General features: G+C 40.2%; 1 protein-coding gene across 7 annotated transcripts in view; it reads right to left on the bottom strand.

Moving 5' to 3' along the window:
• NRCAM (neuronal cell adhesion molecule) overlaps window positions 1–6,557 on the bottom strand; it is a 148,417-nt gene extending 141,860 nt beyond the window's left edge. For all 7 annotated transcript variants that reach the window (XM_066183094.1, XM_066183088.1, XM_066183089.1 and 4 more), the window contains exon 1: window positions 6,426–6,557. The gene's annotated coding sequence lies outside the window, so the exon portion shown is untranslated. The remainder of the gene's footprint in view (window positions 1–6,425) is intronic.
• Window positions 6,558–20,436: the final 13,879 nt, after the last annotated feature.

Genomic DNA, 20,436 nt, shown 5'->3' with positions numbered 1-20,436 from the left:
ATTTCAACTTTACCATGCAGAAATAGCTCAGATGTAAGTTAAGATATTCCTCATTTCATCCCTGTTTAGAACCAGGTTAAGACGTAATTTTTAAATCACTCCAGCTACAGAAAAGCAGAAAAACAGAAACCTGAAGTTTCAATTTATATTGAGATTATACATTTGTTGTCTGGGAAAGATGTTGCACCTTGTAACACATTGAAATATTGGCTACTAGACTCCAAGGTCCATAAATACATTAAATGCTTCTGAGGGAAAACGGATATTTGAAAGACTATTTTCACATTACAGGTGTCAGAGCTGCACTGTATAAAAACTTCTATAAAGACACAATCACTCCAGAAGGCAAAAAGCAAACCAAACCATACATAAGGTTCATATGGCTCTAATAAGAAGGATGAGTTCCTTCACAAGCCCAAAGTTGTTTCAAACACCCTTGTAGTACTACTAAAACTAAGTTGCAGCAATTTTCATAATTCTTATCTGCCTCTATGCCCTAAGCAAACCTAGGCCAAGGAAATAATAATGACACCTGCATCAGAAAGAAGCTTAGAAGACTGTGGATTGTCTGTAAGAGCCTCAAGAACATAGCACAGAACCATAGAAACACCACGTTGGAAACGAATCTCAAGGACCTCTGGTTCAGCTTTTCTTGGCAAAAGCATAGTCTAGACAAGATGTCCCAACAGTCTGTCCAGATGCATCTTAAAAGCGTCCAGTGTTGGGGAATCAACTGCTTGCCTGGGGAGATTATTCCAATGGCTGATTGTTCTCATCGTAAAAAAAACTTGCCTCCATTGAGAGAACACAGCTCTTCACAGCAGCTGGACCTGAACACAAAACTTACAGTTCCAAGACTTGAGAATGCCTAGAGGCTTCAGTGTATTCAGCATTGCATGCAAAAACTCCATTTTTGTTCTCTTCTCTTTTAATGAAGAGTTCTCTCTCGTAAACTTACTGAAATCCTGTACAATTTCAAAAGCATGGGAAAGGAAAAGGACTATATCTTGCTTTTCTGAGCTTCAGTAGGAATTACCTAGTCAGAAGGGATGAAAGATCAGTAAAATGGCTAAAGCAGCCTTTCAATATCTCATCTCAACCAATGGGAAAACCGGGTTTTGATTTTTTTTTTTTGTTGCCACATAACAAATGCAACAAAATACACCAAATTCGGCTGAGCTCACACTTTAAAAATTACTTCCATTTCAAAAGAGCACCAATACAAGAGAATTGAACTTCCTAATATATATTTAGCTTGTCCAGAGACCACAGCACTGGTCTACAGGTGGTGGTGGGGCTGGGTGGAGGGACCCACAGATTCCAGCTTACTCAAAGTGGCAGTAACCAAGTCACTAAACCTGTTTATCACACCCAAAGAAGAACTGTGGCCAAGCTTTCCTCTTCCTGCTATCACTTGAAAATTCTAAGAAGGAACATATATCAAGCACTTCCTGCATTTTGATTGTCCTAGAGATATGAACAGCAGGAGGGTGGGAAGCCCTACTTTTTAGTCCTTCTAAACACTGGAGAAACAGGAAAGGGAACCATCCATCTTGTTACAAAGGGTAACTTGTTACATGCCTACTGATGAACACGACTTAACTCTTAAGCATTCTTGAAAAGTGGTCCTTCTCAAGAATTGTTTTTCCTCTTCTTTTGAATTTTGTTGATTTCTACTACCCTGCTACAATACTCAGTTGGGAAGCCTTCCCTTGGCCAGCACCTGTGCTCTGGTTGGTTAACTCCATGGAACTGTTCTCCACCAGCAGAACTGTTTCCTGACTCCAAATCTGGTACAAAGGCTGACTTCTGCACTCACTGATTACACACTGCCTTTGCAAATACACAGACACGCACAGAGCCCTACAGTGTTGTGACATCGTAAAGGCAGTCCTTTACATGAACCCTCAGAATCACGCTGGACAAACACAGCAGCACTGAAAACACAGAGGAAAGAAAGTTTGAAGTCAGAGGCACAGATCAGAAAAAGACAATCTGTCTTCATGTATAAACACTGTCATGTCCTCACTTAGGTAACAGTCTAAAGGAAAATGGTATGTTAGTATTTTGGTTGGCTGTCTAGAAAAACCTAATTAGGGGCCAAAGACTAACTCATACAAGCCGGAAGTTATGGATCAGCTGGGTCTTTTTTTTCCTCAAACAAGGTGTTGAACAGTAACAATTAGATACTTCAAGCCCAAGGAAATTAAAAGGTCATGTATACCTAGTGGTGCAGGCACAGCATAAGGGCAACTTAATTCCAATTGGGATGCATCCAAATTCAGCAGTCTCACTTGAGTATTTACAGAATTTAGAGAGACAACATCTGTACCAATTCTGTCTGATGTAACTGAAAATTTAGACAGCTAGTTCCTTTCTAATGAGGCTGTTTTTTAAAGTTATCACGTCCTCATAACTTGAACTAGCCTTTTTTTCCTCTCTTGGCTATTTTCATGCATCTGAGATGCTCTACATCAAATGCTGCTTTTTTACATAAAGTTTAGTTGCTTAAAGGAGAATGGGGGTACTGTGAGCTCTTACAGGAACATTTTATAATTCAAGCTGTTATGCTTCCATACTAAAAAGTTAACAAGGGGAAAGCTGTAATCACATTATGAATTGAGCCATTTCAAAACCAAAACAGTGTAGGAAAACAGTGCATTCACAAAATGAATACTAAGATAGAGCCCAGTTCATAAAGCAGACCAAAACAAAAATTGAAATCTTCTTAACAACAATTAATAGTGGATCCAGATGAGCATTTCTGCACTTATTCAACATTTATTAGAAGGGAGAAGCTAAAGATCAATCCAGAGGAGTATTTGCAATGCAATTAGGCTAGACAAGTAAGCCTGAATGTATGCCAGCTGCAGGGGTCTGCCCTTAATTCACACAATCAAATGTCTAGTGTGTCACACAGTGTCTAGCATCAGTATCTCCAGTATTAAAAGTCTCATCAGATATGCACTTGTTTACTGAGCATCTAATCAGGGTCTGAACACATATCTAGCTGTACCTTCCAGCAGTCTATATGCCAGTCCATCACCATCTGTCAGTTAAAGCTCCCGCAGACAGAAAAAAATCAATTCAAACAAATGTGTTCGGCACTCAAACTAAGCTATCATTCACATTTCAATATAAGACTTGAATTCCTTTTCAGTGTTCTTCAACTCTGACCCAGCTCTACCCCCTCCTTCACTGAAAAGGGCAAAGACAACAGCCCAGCAAGTGGGACAGGCAAAACAGACCTCCTTTGTTCACTTTTTCCCTTTCAGTTTTCTATTGAGGTAAATAACTGAAAGCCCAGCCAGCCTCCAGTAGCTCAGAAGAAAGCAATATAGCTAGCTTGCAACTATCCTTTCCTGGTTAACAAACTGCAGGACAAAACTTGCAGTGCATCATGTTAATCTTATTATTAGAGATTAACTCTTTACAAATTCCCTTAATATTACATTTATGAGACAGTATTCATAAAAGCAGAAGTTGCGATGTCCTTAATACTGAACTGAACAGGCAATACACACACTTACCAATTTAAAATGCAACAAATTATCACTGCAAATAATGTATAATGGAATTTTTTAAATACTATCAGCCCACTCAGGAAGGCAAAATCAAATTCACTGCATATTGCCCAACACACTCCCTCCTACATTATTCCTTCAGCTTTAATTACCAAGATATACTTTCCTCTGTAGGACTTCCCATTTTACCAACTCTGTTCATACAACATGAAAAAATGAACAAGCCCAGTGAAAACTGAACAGGACAATTTTACTGTATTATTTCAATATAATAGAAGCAAAGTAATCACAATTCAAGGTGATTTGAGGCAGATTAATAAAACTACAGAAGAATAACAATTTCATGGGGGCAGGCAAGACATTTAAGTTTTAGGCAAATTGAGATATTTGAGCTGTGCAATAATCTATTTTTAAAAATGCCAAACCCTTAGTGTATTCAGTATCTTTTATGTCCAGATACCATGGCAAGTCATTTCACTAGAGCAGGAAGAATGGACAACATGCATTACCATTTCCTGACTTGAAATCGGAATCCTCAAATTAATAAAATCTGACAATTAGAGACATCTCATTAACCCCAAGAAACTCTTAACTTGGTTACTGAAGCTTCTCCTGTCACCTTTTTGAGCACCAGAGAGAAACACCAGAATGCAACAATCTAGCAGAAGGCATCAGTATGCGTCACTGGATTTGTAATTTCATTTTCTTAATATAAAACCATTTTAAATAGCTAAATTTTCTTATTACAGCCCTTTTTGAGAAACAAGCTGTGGTATATGTGATAAATAATATACTTCCTTCAAGAAGACAAGGAACAGTATCTAAGGCTCAGATTCTGGTGATCTCATTCACCTTGAACATTATTACTTTTGAATAATTCTACTGTAGCCAGTAATGCTAATGACAGAACTAAGATACTAACATGAGTATGATTAGTTGTGGATTTATCTGTGAGTTGCAAAGGTTTTAGCTCCCTCCTTAGCACCAGCTGGTACATACTATTCCACCATACGATGCGGTCACACAGCTGTACAGCCTGCCTTTAGCCACACTGCCTTTGCACAACCCAGAATGTGAATCCACTCAATGGATCCCAAGTTCTGTCACCACCAAGCAGCTTTCTGGGTTTGCTTCTTTGCATTCAATATTCTCAGAATGTAACACTTTCCCAGTTCTATACTGATATAATCTGACAGCTAATTTTAGACACCCAAGAGAATTTCAAAGTACTTTGAAATTCAAATAAGTAACTTTCACAGAGTTAGGCATCACACTCTTTAGCAGCTCTGGTCACTTGCATTGCAATTTCTATTCAAAACTAAACAAATACATGAGGTGTATTCACACAAATGATAACATCAAATGCATTAGACAAATATTGAAAAGATGCTGCACCTGCAAGTCCATTTTCTGATTTCTAGGTCCTTTGAGCTATGTAACACTAAACTATCCTTCTCTTTCCAGCTGATATTTTTTACCAAAGAACAGCAGCAAGCTCGGCCTCTTGGCATATAAGCTGGTCTCAAACTCAAAATACAGTCCGGATGCTTTCTGATGTCGTACAGTGACCTGTTTTATGCACAGACCCATATAACTACTATCCATAAATTATCACACCTATTACATTAAATAATGGAAGGCGTTGAAATGATTAATAGTGCACCTATTAGATACAATAAAGTCTTCAGGTTTCATCTACCTTTGCCACAATATACTTAATTAAGAATCAAAATCAGACACAGAGAAAGAAATGCACAAAGACAGGGAACATTAGAAAAAAGAAACCCAGGTGTTTAATACTGGCTTTTTCACTCAGTAGGATGTTGTTTTGAATAAACACACAAAACCTGGATCTTTATGGATAAAATAACATCACGACTTATAGGTTTCACTGTAGACCTATATATCACATTTTCCATTGTTTTATCCAACTACACAGAGCTAAGCAATAGCATTCCTTTCACAGAGTACTTGTCAATATGGAACAGCCTTATTGACTGGACCGAAGCACACTATGATCTTAAATATTTAAACAGCTTGGCATTAATAATCAGGTACTGTTTACACTTAGACTCCAAAGCCTTGGTTTAAACACATTTCAGACTTTAAAACTAACACATCTATGTTGAAGACCTCAGCAACAACTGAAGGTTTGGTTAATTATTAGTTTATAACCTAAGAGACAAGTGCACTCGCTGCACAGACTTCAACAAGATATTCTGCATTAATCACCATCAAGAAGCCAAAATAGGGAAAACACGGAAAGCCCGCAATTCAGATACATTGTAGCTATTTTACGCCTAAACAAAATCGCAATTGTGGGGAGGGGGAAGAGGAAAAAAAAAATACGGGTGATGAATAAAGGCGCAAGAGGCGAAACGCGGACCGCGGCAGTTCAGCACCGACAGCTCCTTCCCCCGCACACGCCCGGCCCTCGCCCCCGCCGGGCAGCGCACGAAATGGCGACCGAGCCTGCCCGGGGATGTGGGCGCGTCGCAGCCGCGGAGCGTCTCCTCCCGGCCCGCCCGGCCCCGACCCGCCCGCCCCGGGAGGTGCCACCGGCCGCCGCCGCAACAAAGCCCCGCAGCGGCCCCGCGGCACCGGGCGGGCTCAGCGGGTGCCTCCTCGCCCGCCCCTCGGAGGAGCCCCGGCACCCACGGAGAACGGGCGGCTCTTCGCCGTCGAAGCGGCGGGTGCGGGGGGATGTGACACCGGCGCTGCGGGGGGATGTGACACCGGCGCTGCGGGGGGATGGAGGTGGCACCGGCGGTGCGGAGGGATGGAGGTGGCACCGGCGGGATGTGACACCGGCGGGATGTGACACCGGCGCGACGGCAGGCGCGGCAGCTCCCTCAGCGTGATGCGCGCCGCGGTGACAGAGACGGCCAGGTCGGTACTCACGGGAAGGTGCGGCCACTCCGCCCGGGGAGAAGAGGGTCAACGGGGTACTCGCGCTCTTCCTCCTACTGCTCCTGCTGCTGCCCGCCCGGCAGCCCGGCGAGAAGAGTCCCGGCGGGCGCGCTCCCGCACTATCCCCTCCCCGCCGCCACCGCCCCCGCCCCCGCCCCCGCCGCGCCGCGGGGAAGGCGCGCTCCCGCGGGAGGGGCGGGGAAGGCGCGCGCGTCTGCGCGAGACGCGCCGGGGTGGGCGCGCGCGCGGCGCGGGGACCGGGGCGGGGCTGGGGCGGGTCGCGGGTCCCTCGCACCTGAGGGGGCGCGGGGCGCCTCCATCTTGGGCATCCTTTCCTCCCTCCCTCTTTCCCTCGCTGCCTCCGCCACCTCGGTTAAAAGCGGGGTGGAATAGCCATGGTACCACTGCTCAGGGGCTCCCGGACAGACCCGGCCCTGAGCCTCCCCAGTAGCGCCCGTGCCTGGCTGGCCCCCGGGCCCCTCCTGTGTCCTCTCCCGGCGGGGGACAGCCGAGCGCTCGCCGCGGCACCCCCGGAGCTGCCCCCCGGCAAGGGCGGTGTTTTAAATAGCGGCATTATTTTAGCCCGGCAGTGCCCCTCTAAATAGATGGTTTCAGCGAGTTCCCAAACTGGAGACAAGGATATTATTTTACACTCGAGAATTGTCCTGTTGAACTCGTTAAATTTACAGTTCACAAGTTCAGGAAGGCGGGCACTTGGATGCGATCACTGAAAGAGAAGTTCTGCGTGACACTGTTTGAAGAAGAGTCAGGAACAGGGCTTATTCCAAATAAACCTTTCTGCTGAACACACCTCTCACAGAGCTCCCCTTCCCTTTCACATCAGTTCGTGTAATGCACGACATCAGAAACTATTTTGATGTAATTTTGAGACTTTAATGGGCAGTGCTCAGTATTGCTCTGAATTAATCCAACTATACCTTTAATATGTAGTAAATGTGATTAACTGCTGCTGCTGATTTTGTCTTTGGATCAGCCACTGTACGAATAGCCTTTTGAGCATTGCAAGGTGGCAACTTTTGTAGTGGTTAACCATTATACATTTCAGGGAACAGCTCTCAAGGTGAACTCCTCGGTGATAACTTAATAGTGCAAAACACAATGCCTAAGCGAACAAATAGCCCTAACACTGCATCTCTGCAGAAACCACATTGCGAATCTGGCAAGTTAAATCTGAACATCTGACCTTCTGAAAACAACACTTGAGATGAATAACAGATTCTGTAAATTATATAGCACGTGAATATAAGTATCCTAGGGTTAAACAATAAGTCAGACATTACTGCTTCAGACTGGAGATACTCAAACTCCTATCAATCTGAGGCCAGGATATTAATGTTTGAGACCAGAATATGCAAAGAAGATTAGATGAATGTGAAGAAAAGCCGTTTTATATAGAGAGAAGCATTCTGATGTTCTTTATTTTCATTTGTTTGCTAACATTTTCTTTTTTGCAGTACAACTCCCACGTTTCCAACTGATTGATTTGACTACAAAACCACTACAGTCTAAGTAAATGTGCATCAGTGTATACACAAATGCCCTTAAAATGCTATGACATTGCCTGACTTTTTTTCCACCATACTTTGTTGCATCAGGAGATCGTGTAGCCACTCTTGGCTTTGTGAAAATATAGGTATAAAATGCAGAGAGATAAAAGAGAAATTATCTGTCTGTTTGCATCCCTGACAGATTCCATAGGCAACATGGTGAACCAAACCTTCAGGAGGTGGACTGTAGAACTGCAGGACACTTGAGGGGAACAATTTGAGTTGACAGTTTACCTTTCTTAAAATGTAGGATCAAAGATGTGGTTAGTATTTGGATGGCCAGCATACAATACTTTATAAGCCCAAACCATTGTGCTGTTGGCAAACAACTTGGTGGAAATTGGACCACAAAACCTATGTAAATTAAGAGATTTTTCTGTTGCAGGGATGGAGTAAAAAACAGCTCTATATTGAGATAATAAACAGCTCTACTGATGTATGATGAAACTGAAGTGCTGCAGCCGGTATGATTACACCATTGTGATTCCCCTGAGAATTTTAAATCTATATTTTTTAATATTAGATAAACAGATATACACATTCAATAGCACAAAAGAGATCTTTCTAAATTGTGGCATAATTATTAGTAAACAAGTAAATTCAAAAGTTTACACAGCTAGGAGCTACTGGTGATGCTGATGATGGCATCTGCTAGTCTGGATGACTGCTACGCATAGGGACAGTAGGATGGTGGCACCAAGCAAAAAGAAGCAGGTGAGCTTGGTGGTATAGACAACAGCAGCCATTATGATAAGCAGAAGTTTTGTGGCTGAAGGAATTTTGACTTTCAGAGTTCTCTGCTGCCTTGCATCTTTTCTGAAGTCATCATATTAGTTTTTGTAGACTTTCTTCTCACTTTGTCTGCTGCAGTTATATCCATGGATGGGCAGTTCTGAACAGTCTTAGTCTTCACATGCCTTTATTGCCAACCTTGGTCCACTGCATTCTTCTAGATTGATCTGTTGGAGTTTTTTGTAGTCTTTGTTTAGGGAAGCAATGATCAGGTACACAACACATTTATTTGAGGTACAGAATTGAATCACGGTTGCAGTATGGTGACAAAGGAAAAAGATCTATCAAAACTTGTTTGTGATGGGTATCACTTGGGATCTGGGTCTTGAAAAGTGTTTTTAGGAAGAGGTTACAAATAAAATACTCAGAGAGCTGATACATTGGTTAAAGGTAGTGTTCGCTGAAAATAATTCTTTGACATTTTTTTCCTAAAGCAGACATTTAAAAAGGATGTGGAAAGACATCTTTGGTTGTTCATCTCACCTAACTTTAGATGTCTACTATGTGAATGTCTGCATCTGAGCTAGTCACTCTCTCCACTGAGCATAAAGGGAACCAGAAATAGGCACTTTTAGTGTATGATTCATCTAACCTATTTTAGATGTCTCCATTAGAATAAGCCAAGTTGCATCCTAGAAATGCCTGCTTCTCTCCGTTGACTGTAACAAGACCAGCGGGTGTCTCAGTTAGCTGTCAATGTCTACATTGTAAGAGTCTGCATGTACTCAGCTGAATGCCATCCATGTGATTTTAACATGAGTTATCCCACTGTCCCACTGTTCCACTTGTAAGGTTGTACAATGGTGAATGGAGCATGGTGTAGCCTGCAAAGTACTTTGCACAGAATAAAAGGGTGAGGTATACTCCACTGAATGTATTGAAAGTCAATAAAATTTAGACTAATCATATTCAGTAGATTTTGGGGGCCCCCAATCAAACAATGAACATTTTTTGAGATTAATTTCAATTTAGTTTATTTATGGGTACTTCAAATTTCTTTTGGAGGTTTTTTTTTTTTATACCATAGTAGTAAAGTAAAAGCACTTAACTGCTGGACTAATACTCTTCAGAATGTATATATTTACTACAGCAGCATAAAGTGAGAATATTTCTAAGCAGAAGAGAGACCAAAGACAAGATCAAAAGCTTAAGTGATAATGTCTAATGTTAAAAGCTGCACTTCTTGGTAACAGTAACAAATCAGCTTTCACAGAGCACCAAGGAGAGGATGTGTTTTGATGTAAAATACGTTGAGAGCTAGGGTAGCAACAGGATTGAACAGGAAAGACATTGAATGGAAATGTTGTGATGTGCTGTCAACAACTGAAAAATAATTTAAGGCTTCAGAGCTAGTCTCTCAAAAGACAATTTGTGGCTAGATTTAGGTACTTCCATGTCTGATTCATAAGCTATCACCTAGGTTTCCTGTACAGGAAATCAGAGTTCTCCTGGAACCCAAGAAGGCTAGTAGGCTAACAAAGAGCCAGTTGGAGACAGCCACATGGAAATGCCATGGTTTGAATATTCAAAGCTGGTGGCAAATGCTGCCAGAGATTCACAGGTTGGAAACTTCCTTCAGGAATTAGACGCTTAAATGAAAAATGGAAGAACATGATCTTGTTCTTTGAGAAGCAGGTGGAGGGGAGAAACTGTCAGTGCTGTCACCTGCCCCATCTTTCATTAGCTTGATCATTAGAGTGCTGATAAAGACAGCAGGAACTCTGGGCTAAGTTCTTTCTTTTGCTTAATGAACTACAACTTCTCAGGGCACACACTTTAGAAAACATCTGAGGATGAAGATTGAGTTTTCAATCCACCTTTCAAGGATAGTTAAACACTGAGAGGAAGTAAGATTACACATATAAAATACATCTCACACAAGCAAGAAAAGTATAATTGATAAATTTGACTGTGTAGGGAGAAACAAGTTTTAAACCTATGTCTACACATATTTCACTGCTGGTTTTTTGGTGTCTTTTTTGTTGTTGTTGCTGTTAGATTTTTAAGTGGCCTTGATTGTCCCTAAAAGCTTGAGTCTCTAGATTATACCTTGACTAATGATTAAAACATTCTCTTTTGTTCCTATGAGTATTTAATAATTCCATGGAAAATTAAATACCTTTAGAAGGAGGGATGAAAACACCATTTTATTTAGGAGTATTCAATTACTTAACTGCTAGTTAGGAAAGGCTGGGAAAAGAATTAAGCATATGTCAAACACCCTGAACAATTCTATTGCAGTAAGACAGTACCATCAACTTGGTTTTGTTTCAAGTTTAATCGATCAGGTGGATGTGCTCTGGGAATGCCTAGAAGATCAAATCTTTCGGGTAAAATGGAGAGATGAACTTTTAAAAACATTCACAGATACCATCATATGTGGACAACAGTACTTTTGTCCTTGCTCAGGAGGTGATCTTAGGGAATATAAAGGACCATTGGAACTTTTCAGAAACTCGAGAGAGAAAGGATCATAAAATTTGTATTTAATATGATCCATGTCATATTACAAAAACTACATCTATTCTTGACAGGTGTGTTCAACATGATGAAATGGCTAAAGTCAATGGAAATTTGATATTAATTTCAACAGGACCAATGTTTTATCTGATATGTAAATAAAGAAAGCAAGTCCTTCACACACAGTAGATTAAACTGCAAACACCAAACACTTTTTGTATGTATAGTCAGACTTCACATTTTTCCATTAGGAGAGGTTGGCTGAGACAGTTAAAAATCTCTCAGAAGCATAACTCAAGGTTCAAGGTTCTTGAAAAACTACTCCACAAAGATCAAAAGTCTACAGACACCACACAATTTGTCCAAAGGACTTCTAAAGTGTTGAATACTAGGCAGCTCCATTTTCAAAAGCAGGAGCTTAAAGTCAAGCTTGATGTTATGATTTAACCTGTTTCATCCTTCAGCAAAGTGTCTCACATGTTAAGAAACTTTGTCTTCAGTGGAGCTTTTTCCATTATGGAAACGATCTAGGAAGAAATGCCAAGATTCTGGAAATGCCTAATAGTAGCTGTTAGAGCTATAACTCTTGCTTTAGTGAAATTTTGTTCCTACCCACCAAGAATTTATGCATTTCTTTATTGTGCATATCCATAATGTGAATGAACTTCATGATTTTCACACACACAAAAACTAAGCGTGTACTGAAGTCTTTTATGATGACAGAGAAAAAGAGCAAAGTTAGTAAAAAGTAAAAGTAAGGGCTGCTCCTTTTTCCAATACATGAATATAAATTTCAATCACATGTGTAAGCCATAGAAAAAAAGGTTAAGATTTTGCCTGGGAAACTGAGAAGACAGAGAAGAAAACTTTGTGAAAAATTGTATCAATTAAGTCCTTTTGAAGTTATCCTTTAGTCTTGAACAACAAAATTACCCAAAGGGCTTTAGTCTGCATGCTTAGGATACACCTTTTCTTTAAATCTGCTGTACCTTCTGAGGATGAAATTAGTCTGAAATTACAAACACATCATTGCCCTAATGGCTTGTGTTTGGATTTCTTAAGCAGTGAGAAAATCTCTGGATAAATTAACTGGCTGTACAGCACAGGGATGTCAGGTCATGGTCCTTGTAGCTTTCTGAAGCAGACAAAAGTGAACAATCAGCTTCATTTTTTTTCTGCACAATCAAAGATATTTCCAAGATTTTCTTGAATTAGTCACCATATTAGGATAAAAATGTATTTATAAAGGTCCAGAAAACTAAAATTACTTCAAATGAAAGGTTTGACTCTTCATGGTTTTATTTAAGCTTGTCCAAAATACCACAGAAAAACCCTGATTTCTGACTCTGAAAATGTACAATTCACACTGGCAAAACACCCAGGGTAGGACGAAAAGCAATCGTTGTGCAGCCCATCTTCTCAGTTACAGTGAGTACTGTTGTGTGGTGTGCGAGTATTCTCAGCTTTAAACGGCACTGAGAATAGTTAATAATTCCTGGGGTCTGTCATAGTTCAGGCACAAAATGGTGTTTAGAAGATGTGATTGATGATCACTGCAACAGCAACCCTTTTGAAACCAGGAAGAGGAGCTGAGATCCCATGGGAATGTTCTAGTTTCATGGACATCTAGGTATGAACTGGGAATTTAGAAGGGCTCAAGAAGTCTGCCCCAGATGAATCAAATACTTTAAATTACTCAGAAAAAAAATTGCTGAAAATGGTAATTAGGGAACATAAGAAATTAATTAAACCCAATGCATTTGTGCATCACAAGAAATGTAATTACACACATTTAACAAAAGAAAGGAATTTTAAGATTTCAAAATGATGAGATTTTCCAGATGCTGTTAGATGACATACTGCTAGATGTAATTCCCACATACTTTTGAGGTTAACTTGAGGTGTAACAAATTTGCAAAAGTCCTGTTTCATGTGTGGTGGGAGCATCAACATAAACAGAGGGAATAACTTTCTTTTATCTCCTCATTTCTAACAGAAAATTGCACTGATACATAAACAGCAAGCATATCTTTTTAGTTTTACTATTCTGTCTCTAGCAGATGAGCTTCTGCTTGTGTTTTGTGTTTTGTTTAATCATTTCCAATTCATGGTTTACTGGCATAGCACTCCTCAGTACAGCACCCAAATGCTTCGTTATGTCCTCTTCTGCTTGATCACCCCAAACCCTCTGCCCTTTGCCACACAGTCCCTGATTTTCATTATTTTTTCATTCTTTTCTGGCAAGAGCATATAATTTTCCTTTCACAAACTAGAGTAAAGTTACAGAGTTTCCAAAAACTGGAAATTAATCTTCTCTGTCTCACTATTTCAACTTTGCTGGAAGAGCTTATTATCACATACGGCAATTATCATAAAGTTTGGGTATCTTCCATTTTTGTGCTGTGTGTCACTCAAATACACAAAACCCTGTAATTATGATGTATGATCCTTGGTGTTCATGCTTTCCTCTCACTGGAAGTGAACCTTTTCCAATTTGTGTTCTAAGATTGTCAGTCCTTCATTCTGTAAATACCCTTGCTCCTTCTAAAGTGCTCAGGCAGGGCTCACATTTAAAGGATAATCACTCGCCTTTTCCAGTGCCAGAACCTGCTTCCCTGATTGCTGTGATGGTGACTGCTACAGGAGTCCAGCAGTTTCCTCAGCTCAGATGTTCCTTTGTGTATTTTGAAAGTTTTCAGAAGCAAATTAGTGTAGTTACCAGCTATATGGCCTCAAATCAAATGGCTGATGTGACAGAGCACAGACTGCATGATAATCCATCATTCACCAAGAGTGATGAAAAACGATTTTCCTTGTTTACTCAAACTGACTAATATCAACTGATTTTTTTGTTGGTGGTGGTGGTGGGGTTTTTTTTGTTTGTTTGTTTTTGTTGTTGTTGTTGTTGTTTTTTCATTGCCAAGCAGTTGAGGGAGGGGATTGTCCCACTTTGTGCTGATGCAGCCTCAGCTCAGGCACTGTGTGCACTTTGGACATCCCAATCTAAGAAATATATTAAGTTATTAGAGAGCATCCAAAGAAGGGTCACAGAGATGGGGAACGGTCTAGAGGGCAATAGAGGTGGTCTCACAGCAGCCTACTGCTTCGTCATGAGGGGAAGAGGAGGGACATGTGCTGATCTGATCTCTTGGGTGATCAGCCATAGAACCCAAGAGAATGGCATGAAGGATTAGGCTGGATATCAGGAAAAGGTTTGTCACCCAGAGGGTGGTTATGCACTGGAACATGCTCCCCAGAGGAGTGGCCACAGCCCCAGCCTGACAGAACTCCAGAAGAGTTTGGACAACACTCTCAGGCACATGGTGTGACACTTGGGGCTGTCTTGTGCAGGGCCCAGAGTTAAACTTAATGGTTGTCTCAGGGCCTTTCTGACTCAGGATAGACTATGATTCTCTGATTACTTTAATAATACAGGCAGAATGGAAGCAAGCCTAAAAACGTAAACTATTGCAGTTTTGTTCTTGGTACTGAAAGTCCGAACTGTTGATGAGCAAGGTGGTCTGTAGGCTGGCATTGGCTCTCACACATGTAGCTGGCAGACTCTAATGCCCACAGCAAGAGGCAATGTGGGTCAACCAACCTTAGGATCAGTGGAACTGATTCTGTGATTTTTAAATCTAATACAGTCCATAAAATGGAGTCAGGAAAATGCCTGTACTCTTTACAGGGAACTTCTAACTGGGTGTGGATACATTCAGGTTTTTTCTGGGTGTATGCATGTACCTGCTCACTATTTTTCACTACCATGGATCATGGAAAGACCTTTAAGTCTGAGCTTCCTCATATATTTAAATATGCTAAATAATAATTTCATTTAGCACATTCAACAGTAATTTGCATTTTATAGATGAGTATCTGTAATCAATACACAGATGAATTTGCAGCTTACTGTTTCAATCTGTGCCTTCAAACCAAATAAATTCATCTGTCATCTAGATTTCTCTTAAAAAACACGGTATATATATATATATATATAACCCTTGACATCAAACTGGGGTTTTTTTCTGCTAAACCTCACTTATGTTCTGAAGTTATGTTTTGAAGTTATCATGATTTGAGAGGAACCTTCTACCATAAAAATCAATCCCTTGGCACCATCTATGTATGATCTTCTGTTACTATAGCTATGTAATAATGTTTTTCTCATTTCTTGTATCATCTGTTGTTCTAAGAAACATTTGTGCTCTGCTCAAAGGTTTAGAAATGCTGTAACACTGCAAATTTGAACTATTACTTTTTTTTTCCTGTAACTTTTTTCTGTATTTTTTCTAATTTTATTATTTTACGTTCTATGCCAGAAATTCAAGAATTAACATGAAGAGAGCTATCTTAGGCAAGTCCACTCTTCTCCAGAAATAAACAGAGAAAAAGATGAGCACAAAGGTTGTTCTATAAACCATTTACAATTGTTTATAACATCAGCATTGGGTTTCAAAATTAGGCACATGATCTTTAAAGACAGTATTTTACATCACAGCATTAGAGGTAGAAGGGTGTCAGAAGTCAGACAAGTTCCACAGGACAGAACTAAAAAATATAAGAGTTCTTCAGAATGGGGAACAATGAAATAGAAAAAAATTGATCTATTTTGGGAAAGAAAAAGGGAACATCTTGAAACAGTACTCAGGTCGGAACTCCTACAGAAATGCTATCATACCTTTTGTCCCTAGGGGAGTAAATCCAGACCTGGATTTACAACAGCTATTGTTCTAGACCTTGAAAGCAAGATGAGAATAAGGCAAGATGACTTGTCTGAGTGAAACTTTGAAATTCTACACATCTTCACTGTGATGAGGAAGGGTAGATGCAGCTGAGTGCATAGCTGACTAATTGCCACATCTACCATGACATCTTGTTTTAGTAACAATAGAGACATATGCTTAGAGATGAGAGACAACACAGCTTTAACACATATACCTGGATGAAGATGTAAAACACTGACCTTGAGCCTTGTGTGATCTGATTTATTGACCTTCACAGCAGTGACTGCAGTCCAGAGTTTAATGTCAAAATACAGACTATCTGTATCAGTTATTGTTTAATTCAGGCTAAAGGAAGGCTGCAGTGCTCTATCTCTATAAACCTATTTGAGCATGTCTGCATCAGATTAGAAAATTAACTGCATTCAATCTTCTTATCAGTTTTTACTGTTGTGGAGAAAGGGTTTATGAGATTCAGTGTATTTGTTTTTACAAATACGGTCTGATAAGGAGACTTATCTTCTGAAGAAGCTCTTTATTCTCATTTCTTTTTAGGTAACTAGGGAAGAAAAGCTGTCCAGGAACTGTCATTTAAAAAGTACATACTTCTGAGCACCTAATTAAAAGTTTTATTAGCTACTTTGAAAAGGCTTTGGGTCTGCTTTGTGCAGTTTCATATTCCTTCATTCCCTTAGAATGCCTCTGGCTGCATCCCTAATGCTTTCGGGCTCTGGAGAAAGACTCAGCTGTTGTCCAGAGGATCCACGTTCCTCAAGGAACATGGCTTTCACAGTTCCAGTTAGAACACCTCCTCGTGCTGTGCAGTGATTTGAGGCTGCCAGCACATATTCCATGCCACCTCCATGAGGTGTGCTTATGTAGAATCACTTCTCTGTGATTATTCAGATAGCACTTCTCTGAAAAATCATGGCAGCACAAGCACATATTGGGACTAATCAGGTTTTACCACCAGCAGCAGAGTGCCCCTTCACACAATAGAGGAATAAATTTGAAGTAACAACCTGCCTATCCCCATGTCACTCCATGGTGACAACCAAAGTCATAAAAGTGGCTTGTAGGGTTAGCAGAGCAGCACCCATGCTGATCCTTTGGCTTGTCCAGGAAACACGCTCTTTTCCACACACATCTGAGAACATGACCTAACACCCCTCAGCCCAGTGCTGAATCTGGCTTGGAAACTGTTGTCTCATTGTACAGTAAATGTCTCTGGAACAGAAGGCTGGCATGGGAGTCTTCTTTGGAGGAACTGTCTCAAGCAGAAAGGAGAAGGTTTGGCACCACCTTCTTGCTAAGAATAGCTGCCTATTTCACAAATGTCCCTGTATGTCAGGTGGGCACTTGATATCAGGTCTGTCAAGGATGCTCTCCATAGTAAAGGTTACTAACCTGCTGTCCAATGGATTTTATTTCTTCTGGAGTCCCCACACCTCTGAAGTGCTTTTGCAATGGGGAACTTACCATGGGAACCTTCTGCAGATGGACCTCTTGACACTGTTAGTCTCTCACAAATGCCTTCCAGGTTTGGCATTCTAAGCCCTATGGGAAACCAGACATTTCAAGTATTTTGTGGACCTGAGAACTTGTCCTTTCCAGTGCTTTTAGTGACTTTAAGCTGACTGTGAGCTATTGTGACCATGGAGTATTGTTTTCTGAGGCCTAGCTGCAAGAGCTTCTTCTTTACAAGGAGCTATTGTGAGGGAGGAAAGCAAAGGCATTGTGTCCTCGATGGTAACAATGAACTAAGTCTTCTTCTTCATTATCTCCAGATGGAAAGAGAACTATCTTGTTCCGTGTGCTTTGACTTTCTGCCTGACTGGTCAGAAAGATCGCTAATATGAAGTGGCTCCAACTCCAGTGTGAAGGAGGAGTATCTGTTGAATGCCCAGTTGTTGCCTGTGTCCAGCAGCTGCAGTGTCCTGTGCCAGCAGGGCCATTTGCAGGATGGCCAAGCTCCCATGCAGCACCAACTGTGTGGTAATGATGCTGCTTTCTGGGCGAGCCACAGGGACAGCACCTCATACCAGTGACCAACTCGTACTGACAAAAGATAGCAGCGATCCCAGAGTCATGACCTAACACATACTGGATATATGCAGTTCAGGAAACCAATCTCTTTTTTAACAGTGTTTCTTTTTCATGGAATTATGATGCACCTACTGAAAATGTACTGGTTTGAAAAGAGGTAATGTTTACCGGTGAGGCTGCAATAAGCTAAGCCCTGCATAATGGATGAGGAAAAGCTTTCCATTTCTCAAAGACAGTCTGAAGTAGATGCACTCTACAGACTGGGCATAAAATACATAGGAATAACATCATGCTGGAAGTATTTTGTCTTGGTTTTTTCTTTACTATCTCCAATATACACAACCATTTATATATATATATATATATATATTTATATGAACCCACGCAATAAACAGCTGTCCAGAGCACACTTGCTTCCCGACAATCTTGTCTAAGCTTTCCTTGCTAATCTGCAGCTCTTCCCAATGATTTATGACATATCTATCACAAATTATTTAAAACTTATTCTACTATAGAAATATTGTCTTTCCTGCTGTATTCATAACCAGATTGTTTAGACCTGCTTGGACACAGTGCTCAAGTTTGGAAGTTATGGCATGCTTATGTCTTAGTAGATTCTATAAAGAAATGCTTTGAAGTCAGATTTAGCAGTGTCAACGATTTTGCCCTTTGACTTCTCATAATAAACAGTACCTGAAATACCTACCTTTCCAATAGGACAACATAGACATTCCCTACTCAGGTTGTAAATTTTCCAACATTCTTTTTTTTTTTTTTTTTTTTTTTTTTTTTTCTTAGCAATATAGGTTTTGTTGTCCCATTGTTACTGACTCACTTGCCTGAAAATATATTCAAATGAGGTTTACAAAATGACAGGACTATATTTCTGGTTTCCACAGAGCAGCCAGTGAGCAAGCATGGAAAAACACCTTTGTTGAAATGATGCCCTGGACACAGGCCAGATTTTTAAGGAGTTACTTTTGGGGATTTGCTATCCAAATTTTGAGACATTCTAGAAGACCATTTCCCTGTAGCATTAGTGTGATAATTATTACATAATTCAATTAGAAAATAATGGTGTAAGAACAAAAATTGTTTCCCTTTCCAGTTTCCAAGGTCTTTAAAAAGAAAAAAAAGTTTTTAAATGCTAAAAGCATAACTTTGCTGAACTCAGCATTGTACTTAAAAGGTATTAGTTATCTTTCCAGTTTGTTTCTGTGGTTTTACATGAAAATGTTAGATTACAGTTTCTTCCTGAGAGGTAAAGATATCAAAATGCTCCTGTGTACTTTTTATGCTACTGCAACTATATGGGGAAATAGCTGTTAATGATATTGATATAAGAAACCAATAAATAAAATGAAATCATAAATAAAAAGCAAAATTGAATTGTTTCCATAAATTTAACATGCTTTACCAGGGATGTAAGTAATACAGGATTTCAGTGCTTGTTTACTTTTTACAGTATATTGAAAATTGCTAATGGTTCCTGCTTACTGAAAACTGCCAACTTTATTAAAATAATAGAATTGTTCTTGTTAAATCTTGAAGAAAGAACAATTTAAAAAATTATGAGTATCTGCAAACAGTGAAGGCCATCAGCAGAGTATTGGACCAGGTGGCACACTGGAATTAATGGGCATGTACCAAGAGCAGACACAACTGCAGGGATGGGAATGAGGAGGCTGAGCAGCCAACAGGGAAGTTGGGGGACAGCACCTCCGTGAGTTCACACCTCAGTGATGTGCAGCTGGGAAGAGCCTACTCATCTTCCTGCAGAGTCTGAGGAAGAGGCATTTGGCATGCTTATTTTTCTTCGTAAATTAATATGATTGCACCAAGAATATATCTTACTTCTAGCAGCAAACTCCTTCAAACAGAACAGCTCTGCAAGGTCTGAAAATTTGACTCACTGTTAAAGCAACGACATGAAAAAACCCAAACAACTGGGTTTTCTGTCTTGCTTTATGTAGTCCAATGTAAAAGTCTATGGGTTTGTATCACAGGTGGCCTGCAGTGCAGTCCTTAAGCTGAAAGAGGAGGCCTTAACACATCCTCCCCTGCAGCAGATTATGTTTGTATTTAATACTTGTCATTTTGAGAACAATCTTGTAATGGAAGAAAACCAGCACTATTTGTTGACCCAGCAGAATATAAGTATTTTAATCTCTGATGAAAAATTAATGTGACTAATAAATAGTAAGCATATACCAGATTTTTCTTTCACCTGGCCTGTGTCTTGTATTACTTCAGCCTGTATCAGCTCCCTTTACCAGCTCAGCAAGGAAAGCGAAATAAATGAAATACAAGAAATGGATCAAAGACAAGACATAATCCTTATCTATTAGAACTAAAGAGAAGACACTGTTAGACACTTCCACAAGCCTACGGATTCTGATACATATGAGGGAATAA

The sequence above is a fragment of the Chamaea fasciata genome, unplaced genomic scaffold, assembly GCF_029207755.1.
Source record: "Chamaea fasciata isolate MVZ Bird 193981 ecotype frontalis unplaced genomic scaffold, bChaFas1.0.hap1 SCAF_5, whole genome shotgun sequence".
Taxonomy (NCBI): domain Eukaryota; kingdom Metazoa; phylum Chordata; class Aves; order Passeriformes; family Sylviidae; genus Chamaea; species Chamaea fasciata.
The sequence above is the reverse complement of the archived record's forward strand: the minus strand, read 5'-3'. Positions and strand labels throughout refer to the sequence as shown.